This window comes from Halyomorpha halys, unplaced genomic scaffold (assembly GCF_000696795.3).
Source record: "Halyomorpha halys isolate HHAL.00 unplaced genomic scaffold, Hhal_1.1 Scaffold681.1, whole genome shotgun sequence".
In the NCBI taxonomy this organism is placed as follows: Eukaryota; Metazoa; Arthropoda; class Insecta; order Hemiptera; family Pentatomidae; genus Halyomorpha; species Halyomorpha halys.
Window position 1 is genome coordinate 195518 of NW_027106347.1, and position 13724 is coordinate 209241.

A 13724-nucleotide genomic window follows, 5' to 3' on the forward strand; every position below is an offset into this window, starting at 1 on the left:
AAGGAGCATTAACTGCGGTTCTTAGGACTTCATTTTGAAAAGATTGTAGTTTTTTCCTTTTCGTGAAGGATGCCGCTCTCCAGACTTCACAGCCGATTTTATAATTTGTTCTATCCTATCTTTTAATTTTCTCATACAGCCTTTATCTTCTTATAATACGAGTACTTACAATGCATGTCTTTCAACAATAGTTATGTATCAATAATGCTACTTATTTTCTAATCATTTTGAAATTCCTTTTATTCTTTATGGTTGTTATCTTTTTTTTTCTTTTTTTTTTTTTTTTGTCCTTAGCTCTGATGAAGGTTTGAAATTCTGGCCGAAATATTCATTTCAATTCCTTTCATAACCGTACCTAATCTGAAATAAAATCTAATTTACAAGAAATAGATTCATTGTTTTAACAAAACTCCAGTCTGTCACAATTTGACTAAGTATCAAATACGTATTTTAGTCTTGACTGGACGTGCCTACTACTGGAAAAATGAGCTTTTTGCTGAAATAGTATTTATTTTCTTGTTTAAATAGTAGAAATAGTAGAAATTAAAATTCCACAGACGAAGAAATAGTTCCTACATCTAGTCAAAATAATCAGCTGCCCTTACAACTCACTTGAGAATAATTACCCAACTGTGACTCTCCGGTAAATATGCAATTACTTTAAGTGTCGGTCTACAAAAATATACTTTGAACCCACGGAAGCTTTGTCCGGCTTGTGATGGAACGGCCCTGGAGGATTATTTCCATTTTTTTACAAAGTGCCCCGCGTATCATGAGAATCGAGTCCGATACATGCCATAACTAGGCAATATTAACCAAAGTCAGTTGTAAGAATTTTTGCCTGTACTCTCAGGATTGGATCTTAAACTTGTATATATGTAACGCGAAACCTATTGCTTAGAGCTGGATAGTTTTCGTTTCAATGCGATGTATAGTTCTTGTTTGTTTTTTAAAAATATGATTCTGACGAATGTAAATAGTTCAACTTGGGCATATTGTTTGTTATTAGTTTATATAAACGATCTTTGACTCACCATTTTTGTAAACTACAAATTGATTATTTTTTGCATTCCACAGGCTAACTCATGCCCCATAAACAAATAAATAAATTATTATTATTATGGTCTGTATTTCTCGCTATTGCGGGTTGAGTATCTGAGGTGGGGGACATAGAAATCCAACCACCTCCATATTTTTATTTATTTTTCCTTAGATTAAAATTTTAAAAAAATTTCGCCCTATTCGTGCTGTGTTTAAGAGAACTGACTGTTGAGCCTCTCTTAGCACGTCTATAGGCACCCCTAAACCATTCATGCCTGCCACTGCTGATGTTGGTATGAGACCATTCGTTGATATTATGAATAGAGTAGTGGTAACACCTTCCAATTTATATATTTCTTTCAATCCTATCGCCTATTCCTGTTATTTCCTATTTTTCTCCCACAGTTGAGCTCATATTATTATTTTTGGGGATCCCAACATCAATAAGTCCCAATTTCTTTTTTCTTAAGTCTATAAGGAGGATGTCTGGCTTATTATTGCGTACTGTATGGTCTGTAATAATTTATTCATCCCAATATTATTGTTATATAGTCAAAAATATCTAAAGGGTGTTTTATAACAAAGCATATGCGAACTTTGCTGAAAAGAATCGTCATAAAAGTCTAAAAATAAAACATACCTCCTTCACTCATCTATCAGAAAACCACATCCACGTGGAGAACCTACGTACCTATTATTATAATCTACACTAATTGTCGAAGTTACAATCGCGTACAATAATAACACAAATTATTTCGAATAAATTTATTCCAGAACTGACGTCATAGATTTCGGATTATGGATTAATTATGAATACCTGGTCTCACGAGAATAGACAAAAGCTAAATGAAATATGTATCACTTTTAAAAGCGATGACGTCATCTTTGGACCCTCGACCGTTTGCCCTTTTCAGTATAATTTGTGGGGCAATTGAAATACGTTAGAAAACCTTCAGTTTTCTCCGTGAATAACACTGAATAACATTAGTTTAGATTTAATCATCCAATCAATAGTATTTTATATTGCGTTTTGTAAATTTTATTTGTCGGCCTCAGTTAATTTTATATTAATTAGTGTCCTTATAAATCGTTAATATCCTTTCATTTGCATTTTTTTCGGAATTAAAACTATTAAAATGATTTTATGAAACATTTTCAAATTTCACCGAGTTACGTGGTTATATATATCTGTACATATATGATCACACAGGGTGATTCCAGGGGCTTAGGAGATATTCACGTCAAACAATTTTGATTGTTTGCCATAATTTAGGTTATAATAAATAAATTAATGTATATTACAACAACTTGAATAATGAAATGTAAACTGGGCCGTCGAATCCGGCCTAAGGAGTGGACTTTTTTCATTTCGTGGTGGTCCAATGATATGGAAAACTTGTGAACCCCTACCATGGTTAGAATAGGTTAGTCACCTCGAGATACCCCCCCCCACCCGCCCCGTATTTAAGAAATTACTAGAAAGGACGTCATAAAAAGAAAAAAAATTGAAATGTGAAAATTTTATATTGATGATTCATATTAAATGTTGTTCTAAGTGATTATAGTGAGTGTTAATTATCTTATTTATTTTTTTAAAAGTTTTAACCGTGCCATAATTAAAAATCATGACAATTTATAATTACAAATGAAATGTTTTAGTTATTATTGCACCCTCCCCCTCTCATCCAACTTGTACTTATATGAGATCTATGGTCAAGTATTTCTTTGCCGTTATTAGCACACTTTTTCCACTTATTTGTATCTCTTAATTCTTAATTTTTACGAAAATATTTCCAAAAATAAATAATTCAGACGTATCTCAGTAATATCAATAGAGAAATAATTTTTAATTTCAGAAAATTTTCTTCCTTCTTTAGCTATATTTTTTATGAAGGTAACCTACAAGTTTATAAAAGTATTTTAAGAAGCCCTTTTAAGGAAATATTTTATTACAAGAAATACCCACTGTTTTAATCTAAATTCTTGTCATTCCTTTTAAAAAAATACAATTTTATTTTCTCCTTCCTAGTTTTCGAACTCATTCTTTTCACTAATAAATGTTTTTACGTTTTTTTTATGACAGGACTTCCAGTGAACATGAAGGTAGATCGAAAAGATAAATTAAATGTTTTATGCGATTTTGGGGATTTCCAGTTTTACCCGTGTCACAATACAATGTGGATTAAAGTATTTTCCGAATCTGCCTTAGCAAGTAAAGCCTTCAATTAATCATTTATTGATGTTGCCCGGTCCCAAGCTATGTTTTCCAAATGTTTCAACTCAAATCTGCAATTCATTCCGGTAAAATAGGTTACCTCTCTTCCGATCCTCTGTATCTCTTCAACATTTAAATCCCACATCATGTTCCCTATCTCTCCAATATCCCTGATCTCCTTCCCCTATGATTTCATTAATATATCTGTAAATATAAAATAACTAAAGGTGTATAATTAATTTCATTTTTTTTATATTGTTTAAGGTTTGTACAAGCATCAACCATAGTAAACCTCCATTGTTTAAGATATTGTCTCAACGCTACAAAAAAAATTGGAAATTCATAATAATATTTTCCTCCATATGTTTCCTTGTAAACTCCTTTTTTTTATTGTATTTTTTCACTTTATTTATATTATGTATGAACGAAACAGCTGTAAGGAATATACCGTGAGTATATATTAAAAATATAAACCCACGTGAATAATAATGATTTTATTTTTTTTTTTTTTTAAACGGACAAAGATTAATTTTATTTCATAGCAGTGGAGTAATTAAAAATTTAATGATGCGTGCACAGCACAGACCTTTTTTCTATTCACTGTCGAATAAACTCTTTTGTCCAATTTAATGATTTTTTTCTGCATCATTTGTTCTTTCTCATTTCAAAGAATATACCTCTCTACGTTGAATGGATTATATATTATATTCTACAGCTGAATATCCCCTTTTAGTTAAAATATCATTATTAATTTCTATCATGGCACGTACAAAAAACCTTAAAATTGATTAATTTATCTTAATTCACTTATAAACTGTACCTACCCTTTGTCCAATTTTAATACCTTTTGTGGTCTTTGGGCCTTGTTTCACTCGAGGTATTTTCCACTAAAAAATTTTTCCTTTATAACTGACTCAGCAATTTCCTTTGTTCTCAGGGTTTTCTTTGCTGATTGGCTCTACCGACTTCCCCCTATTTCCCAAGATAAAAGGGAAAAAAGAAAGCCAGGTAAGCGGGACCAACAATAAAGCATTGGGACAAAGAAATCTTCTTGTTAAACCGAAAAACAACTAAGATTTTTAGCAATTCTTACGATATTTATTTACACTGCAAAAGCACGGATGTAAAATCGTGTAAGCTAGTCTTAAAGTAGTACTTCCCAACGAATACTAAAGTATACTTTTTTTTTATTGTTTTTTATTTAGCAGCACTGTACGAAACCACTGTAATGAATATCCCATGAATACGTCTATGTTTGAATTAGGTTTAGCCTATGCCTAATTCGTGATAAAACGGTTCATTTTCAGGCTTTTAATACAGGACTCAAATCGCGTTATTTATTTTTATAAAATGATCCATGAATGAAACGTCCATTGAGAACATCAAACAATAATTTTCTAAAAATCTTTTAAGAACGCATTTCACGTTTCTTTTATTTTTATTAATTATAATAAATTAGACATTAGTAGTCAAAGAAAACACATTTAGGTAATTTAGGCCTTTCAATACCACTGAACTGAAATTCAAAACCGCTCCCATCTCCTTCACTTATATATCTCCGTCAGTCTGATGAATGACTCCAGAGGTTGCGGAATTCTCCAGCAAACTAATTCTGAAAAATTAATGGCATCAGCCCCCAACTTAATAGGCTAGATAAGTTTAGAAATGCGATTAAATCTCCGTAATCGCTTACCAACGCGGACTTAATTTATTCGGTGCTGAGATTATATAGCAACATTGGTCCTCCGAGTATTCACTTTATCTGTACGAAAATTCGCGGTAAGAGTTCGTGCTCCACTCAGCAAAAAAAAAAAAAAGAAGTAGAGTTATATATATTCATATGTACATATTATATATACATATCTATGTATATTGTTAGGTTTTATATTGTACAAATAGTTATATATTAAATTGTTCTTTTCAATGGCTCTTTCCCTTAAATTAAAAATAAAATAATTGGACAGGAAACATCAAGGATAATATCTTGGTATCAGTCCCTGTGATTTTAAAACAAAACATTAATTTGTTAAATTAACATTAATTTTCCGTCATATATAATTGCATATCTCTAATCTATGTTGTATTATGAGATGATCGACATATTTTAGGCCGAAACATCAGCTTCAAATAAAAAAAATGTTTTTTTTTTTAATAAACTTTTTAATATATCATATCTTAAATGTAAATCTAACATGCATTTTCAATTTAGTTATTTTTTAAATGGCTTTTTAAAATAAATACAACCATCAATTAATAATATATGATTTTGAATCAAGATTTAGATTCTAAACTGTTAGTTTAATTCAATAGCAAGGAAAAATGAGTTTTAATATAAAAAAAAAAAACCATGAAACTCATTTTCTAAAATTTTATTTTATTATATTATATTATTACATTTAAAATATTATTATATTGTTAATATTATTATTAACAAATTAATTATTTATTGATACGTTTGCATTGATTATGTGATATGATCCTCATACATAAATACAGTCGACTGCCCATTACTTACTTTCAAGTTTTTTGCAGTAACAAAAAACAAAAACATATTTAAAGTATATTTTGTGATGGAGAAATAACAAAAAATTTTCACCTTTAAACTTGCTATATTTTTACTTTTTTCTTATCGTGTTTCATTTCAATGAGGTTATGTACATATTCATAATTCGATATACACCCAAAGGTAAACCCAGGAGAGGAAGGTTAGGCAAATATTATTTGACCATTTGTTGTCTCTGGTCTTTACGCATGGTTTTTTTATTAAAAAAAAATGTTGATATTAATTCTTTGGTATTTTTAAAAACAATAGCATATAACAATGAATTGATCCTATAATATCCCCATGAAAAAATATTCCAATGTAAAGTTAGGTAAGTCACAAATGTTGCTGTCTCCAAGATGTGACTTAGAATTTATAAAATTTGAACCGAGGACATTTTCACTGTTAGATAATGGTATTTCAAATCATAAATGTGTGTCTTAGTTACACAAGATAAAAAGGATCTCAAAGGTTCAGTGAAAATAATTCACAACGAATCTTATCGCCTGTTCTGGGAGTGAATGCATTTGGTCATGGGGAAGTAAAGAGTGAAGAACAACAGACTTTATTTGCAAAAAGAAAAAATGGTAAGTCTCAAAAATCACTCATCATGAATGTTACCTATATTGTACTTAACATTGCTCAATTAGTGATGTGAACGATAACTTCAAAAGGAGTAGTTTAGGGACATTGGAGTTATCCTCTCACTTTGGACTAAAACGTGGTTGGGTAAGAAACAGTAATTTTGTGTATAAAACATCTTAAATTGTAAGTAGTAGTTATTTGGCAGAATCGGACATTTTTTAAATAAAGCTGTGTAAAAGAAACTACGTTTGCACACGCGCTAGTAGTGGAGTTAATTTTATAAACAACCCACTTAAACCCTCAAAATTTTATCAAAATCTGATTAACGGTGATAGGTACGCCATGGATTTGGCAACAGATTAACATCTGTTTTCCTTCACATTCACTTCCTGCGTGGGTACGAAACAGTACTTATGTATAAAAAATGACGAAGTAAGTTCAATTTTGTTATGTAAAACATCTATATTAATATTATTTTTTTTTCATTACAGCCCTTGTAGATATTTTGCCGTCCAAACCAGCCTTCTCCACGCTGCCTGTCTTGGCCTATTGCTTTCCAATATGCTCTTTCACACCTTTGTCCAAGCTGCTTTCTAGGGTACCCAAGTCTTGCAGCCGTATTTCAGAGCTAATCTTTTTCATAGAATTGTAACTCTTTAGCTTCAGATTATTAAATTCATATCAATATTCTAAATTAGATTATATTTTTCATTAATTAAAGTTCATTTTTTTTTACCCAATTAGCAAGTTTCGGAAAAGCTAAATGGTTTAATAACATGAAAATGGCCATGATATGACTACTAATTAACATAAAGTTTGTTTTATCTGAAGCCGCATCTCTTTACATGCTCTAATGTTCGGTTTTGTATTTAGTTTCATAGTGCAACATTTCATTTTTATTTTAATCAAGGAATTTTTCACTGATGTTTTCTCGAATGAAATATATTATATTATCTTACCCTATTCAACTCAATCTAAGGTTTTTACTTCCCGGGTAAATATTCCTATTTCACTATTTTTTTTCCTTCCGTGACTTTATTTATTTATTTTATACCACATCGGTCTAGGTAGGCTTTACATGGTTGATATAACCGTTCCATTATATATATATATATTTTTTTTAATAACAGATGATTATAGGGGGGAGTATAGTCTCGTACAAAAGACACCCCTAACTATATACAATGTTATAATTAAAAGAAGAAAAAAAAGATAAAATAAATAGATAAGAATAATACTTCTTAATAAAAGATAAAAGTAGAATTAATAACAAAAAATAATGATATTAGTAGACTTAACAAAACAAACAATTGTTTTCTAATGGTAAAAAGAAACAAATTAACTTGAAAAAGGGACGGGAGAAGAGAAAAAAATTGAAAAATAAAAATAAATAATAGTAATAAGTAAAATAGAGGTAGAGTGAATAATTAATTAATACATATAGAAGAATTTATAACAGAATGTCCTGCAGCAGCCTGAGCTTCATTCTTCGGGTTGTGGTTGGGTTTCCCAGGTTGTAGGTCACTGCTCCTTTAACTGTCGGCAACTGGGAGTGGAACTTCATGAAAGATTTTTTGATTAATCCTCTGTTGACTCCATTTGTAATTCCCGATGCAATTGTCTATTTCTTATAAACCAAAAATTAACTGCGATTCTTAGGACTTTGTTTTGAAATGATTGTAATTTTTTCCATTTCGTAAAGGATGCCGCTCCCCAGACTTCACAGCTGTACATCAGCAGTCGCCTGAGTTCCGTGACTTGATCAAACCTTTTTCCTTCTACTTATGACGTTCTATTTCACCTCTGTCAGATCCCTAATAGATTTTTGTAATGATTTTCTATCTCTCTTTCAACAAAGTACTGTTTAGTTGAAAAGTATTTTTAACTGTCCCTAGAACTTAATTTACCATTGCAGTATCCTCTTTTCTTACCATATTTGTCATTATTTTAATCCTATAGTCCAACCCTTAATCGGATTCACCCATCATGAAAAAACATATTTATTTGTGTAACTAAAATCATACATAAAGACCTTAATGTTCCCTATGTAACCGATCTAGCCCGAACCAGATATCATTCTTTCCACTATAAACACCCTCACCACCCAAATTCATTAGTTTCTAATCTTACATCCTCTTCCATTCTTGACAATCCTCCAACGCGCCTAAAAAAAAGATGGCCACGAGACCTTCAAGTTCTCTACACTTCTGTTTCAATTCATTATAACTGAGATCAAATTTACTGAATGTATTACAATGTATAGTTGTAAATTTCAATATATATATCTTTTAAAAAAAGTTTTGTAACATTCATAAAATTTCAAAATAACCGTTATCGAAGGCAGAAAAGTGACCAATGAAAAACTGGATGAGAATCGATTTATAAATAAACCTAGATAGCCTGGAATAAATGACAAAAGCATGAAAAGCACAAAGGGAAAATTGAGATAAGGGTTGAACTGGAAACGGCACTTCGACAGTTACCTTTAGGTGCATAGTTCATAGAAACTTCAAACTAAAACAATCGAAATGAAACACACAAAGGGAGGAGATATTTCGTATTATAGCTTCTAAGCAATCCAAATCATTCCTGTTATATTCCAGGTATAAATAAATATTTTAATAATTTCATGATTAATCATTAATTTAAGAAAAATAATTAACAGAGCTTAATAAGTTTTTAAAAAAAGTCCGAATAAAATATACTTCATATAATAAACTCGAACAAGAGAAGCTTCCCTCTCCTTGATTAGGAGGGTAAAGCAGAGCTCCAGGAAATCCCAAACGGTTCTTCTTTATATTTCTAATATGTTATACCATGAACCTCCAACTTATATTACCTCCCAACACTCCTTTCATTAACGTTTCACAATGACGTCTTCCAATAAACGTTCTAATCTGGGCAAGGGTTAAACTAAAATCACCAAAATTAAAACAATTCTGAACAAAAACAGCCAAAATCTCAACATTTTGTTCTTTAGTATATTTTTGATATTTTTATATAAGATCCAGTTTTCTGTAGGACAAATAATATAAGTCAGGCCCTATCCGAACACCTTGAGTACTATTTCTTTCCTCAACGTTCCATAAAAGCAAAAAAGAGTAGAAAGTGTATTGTGTATAGTCTTGAAAATTCATGCAACAGCACATCGTCAAATATTTTTCAAAACTATCCATTCCCAATTTAATATTATTCGTAGATCTAATATTTTATCATATGTGTCGTTTTAGGTTGGCACAGAGGTAAGGCGCTTATTCCAAGGTTCTTGGGTTCCAATATTGTTCCCGGCTTTGGCAGATACTTTATTCTCTTACTATAGCCGTGAGTCAACCCTGTGGACTCTGGAGCCCTCTTGAAGTTCAACTAGCCTTGTAAATTGGGTTGTCCTAAATGGGTAAAAATCTGGCGGTTAAGCGTGGTCTTGTAAAAATCACCTACTATAACCTGGGTTATATCATTTCACAAAGAAGTGTCGTTTTTCATAGCGAGTTATAATTTTTATTTATTGAAGTTTACAACTGTGTTAAAAATAAAATAAGTAAATATTTTATTAATAAAATATGAGAATAACTGGTGAAGAAATTGACAATTGATAACACTTCGATGGCTATAGATCCCGCGACCATATTCATTTCTTACGCCTTGAGGGTTCGCCCGGAATAGAAATATTATTATGAACTAATAGGCGTGTGTTGGTATTTATTTTATGATTAAAGGAGGATATGACATTAGTTTTTTATGAATAAGTTATAAACAAGTTAAAATATAACTCATTGAAGATGACTTGAATATAAAATAATTTTATTTTTCGTAATGTCAGAGGTATTACGTCATTCGTTACAGCCCACCCCCCGACAACACCATCAACGAGAAACTTCTCACAAGCAGAAGAAACATGTTTTGAGAAAAGTTTCTCAACAATTTATTACGGAGCTGTTACGTTGAGTCCATTAATTTGTAAATCCATGATTGATGGAAAAAGTTATAAGTAAATATTGTCAAAGTAAAAAGTTTTTAGGAACAAAAATGTTTTCAGAGAAGGATCGAATATTTTATTAATGACCTCCGGCTGTCTTTTATATTGTGCTTTTAGAAACCCCAAGACCCATTCGGAGAGGGGATAACAAATTCGATTTTGCGGAGGGGAAACCATAATGAAGGAAGACATTAGACGTCAAAGACGAGATAGAAAGATAATATGAAATGTAAAGAGTTATTTTTACAAAAAGACATCTTAAGTAATCCGTTTTGAATTCTTCCAAGAATAGACTTCACGGAATCGCCTCTCAAAAATAAAAATATATTATTCATAGCTCAACTTAAGTGACATTTAATAACCGTTTTAAAAATATTCTGAGATTGTAATGCAATTGGGTTTATTTAATTTTTTCAAGCGTTAGACGTTTTCGATCTAATTATTTTTAATATGACTGAGTAACACATCATAAACCATTTATTATAGGTTATAATATATCATATAATACCATTTATCACGTGTTATGCGATATGACGAGTATTTAAACAAATAAAATTAAATGTGAGGCAATGAATTAATCAGAAAACCTTGATTTAGACTGTTTATTGAAATGAATAGCAAAAAGCGGCAACCCTTAAAAATAAATGTATTTATGTTTTAATATTTTCTCAATATTATTTCGGTCAATTAATATTTTTACGATGAAGATGTATTAAGACTTATTAATTTAAATATTTTTTTGCAAATAAAATTCAAATTGTATTTAAATATATATCTTTAAAAAACCTTAATCCATTTTTTTTAAGTGCTTAGGTGCAGAACACTTCCAATTAGAATATGTTATTATTCTATATTTTGTTCTTGTACAACGTTTCGGTATATACCCCATACTCATTTAGTATTTATCCTAAAACTGTAACAAATAATTTAATCTTATCAACGATTAACAGCAATATAAAACAGATACTAAGCATTTAAATACACATTATGCGGACGTAATAAATAGCCTGGCCATATAAATATAAAAAATCAGGGAAAATATTTAGAAATATTATCCAATTGAAAAAACATAATTTTTAACTTAACTAGCATCAAGCTACGTGCTAAAACAGACGCACAGCGGGCTAGAAAGCATCATCTTTCGGACGAAATTACGAAAATGGCAAATGATGAAACGTACGGGAGATTTAATTATATATCATTATAGTTTTTCTATCCTGAACCGAAAGAAAAATGATTCATGACCAAACTTACTTGAGAATCTAAACCACTGAACTTCAGATACTTTTTGAATATTTTAATTTAAATTTTGGTTTACGCAACTATTCATGATTCTATGATTTTAAAAAAGAAAACAAATTTAGAAAACCAAGGAAAATGTATAATACTGTTTGGTTGAAACATATTTTTCTTTGTTTAAAATTGCTTACGTCAACGAATAAGGATAACAATAAATATTGAAAAATTTATCAAAAGTGAATATCTAGCATCATTATAACCATATTATACAACAAAATTGATTGAAAAAAAATGCAGTTAAAAATTCTTTAGGCAATAAATATATAATGGATAATGGTATTTATTTTAATACCAATTGAGTTTTAAATATCATATTTATATAAAAATATGTGAATATTTTTCCAAAAAAAAAATAGATTTACCGAATAATATAGAGAAAAGATTAAAACGTAAATAAATTTATTTTTAAAGGTCGTCCCTTTCTGCTATCCATTTCAACGAACAGTCCGAATCACGATTTTCTGGTTAATTCATTGCCACACATTTAATTTTATTTATTTAAATACTCGTTATATCACAGTGTACGTGATAAATGTTATTGTATGATATATGATAACATATAATAAATGGTTTAATGCACAGATCTGTCAGTCAGTCATATAAATAATTAGATCGAAAAAATTAAAGAAACGCAATTGCATTACACTCTCTTACTATCTTCTAAGCGATTATTAAATGCCATTCAAATTAAGAAATGGACAGATCTGAGAAGAAATGATGCTACAAGAAAAAGTGAAAAATTCATTTATTTTATCATATTGAAATTGAAGGGCTTTCAAATTAGTTTATTTATTAAGAAATTGAAAAAAAGTGCAGTTTTAACTTTAAAGTTCGTCATTTTTCAAGCCCTTCTACAGTGATCAAGTCTTATTGCTCATGCAAAAAGTCTACGGCTAGCGCCCTCACTCATCCTCCACTGGATTTAATTTCTAGTTACGTGCTTGAGAGAGAAGCACCGAGATCACCGGAGATCTGCTCTTTCCTCTATAATTGGGGAAAAAGCTCGGTTAGGAGTTACCCAGGTTGAATTTAAATAGATTATTTTACTTTAATTTTTATTTTTTATTATTTTTTTCTTAATAATATTATTATTGTTTTATTTATATATTTGTTTCCATTGCTGTGAATGTGCTTTATGATCCCTATTACTATTTTCTATAAATATAAGACAGAATATAATATTGCGAAATAAAAATATATTTTAAAAAATTCAAGTATTCTGCACTTATTTCCTTGAAACTGTTATTCTACTTGCTACTATAATTTGTCCTTATAAATTCTACTGTGACAAAAAAAACAAACATTTCTTGTAGATTAAAGATATTTTACTATTTGTCTTTAAGTCTAAATAAACGTTTTACAAAAATAAAATATCGGAACATTCGACTTTTTCCTCGATTTCAGTGTTTAGCCCGACGTTTAGAGAGAAAAAAAATATCAAAAAAAGGTCAGGCAGTCAACAGTAGAGCTCATTCAAAGCAAAACAAAAGAATGAAGCATCCAGTCGTGGGATTATAGAGACCAAGGGGTCAGAGAACGGAAGAATAATATTTTTCTGTTATTCCATTCACTTAATATATTCTCCGCTCGCTTTCACCCATATTTTTCCTTTATTATAAAAATATATTAATTCTGTCAAGCCAATATATTTATTAAAAGATATTATTATAATTATACTCCTCGTTTAATTGTTAAATTAAATCAATAGAAAAAAATGTAGACAAATATTAGTCTCGGAATAAATTTAAATTAATTCATTAGATTAATAATTAACTAATCACAAATAATTGCTTTATGGGTAATAATCAAATACGTAATCATTGAAAACATCAGTACTTGATTATTTCGTCTCAAGAAAAGTGTATATTCATTACTGTTATTATATTTTTAAATTATTTTCTTAAATTATAATTAGTAATATTATTACTAACACAATTTTATCTATACATCTATTATAAACTATGGACTAATTTAAAATTTTAATATATACTAATTATATCAGTTAATTTAAAAATTTCATTCAATAAACTTTTTTTTGTCTTTTCAATTCTTAAGTCTTCAGTCAT

General features: G+C 29.7%; 1 protein-coding gene across 1 annotated transcript in view; it reads right to left on the minus strand.

The window, feature by feature from the left end:
• LOC106685325 (neuroendocrine convertase 2) overlaps positions 1 to 13724 on the minus strand; it is a gene marked incomplete at its 3' end in the record, with an annotated part of 291090 nt that overhangs the window by 186244 nt on the left and 91122 nt on the right.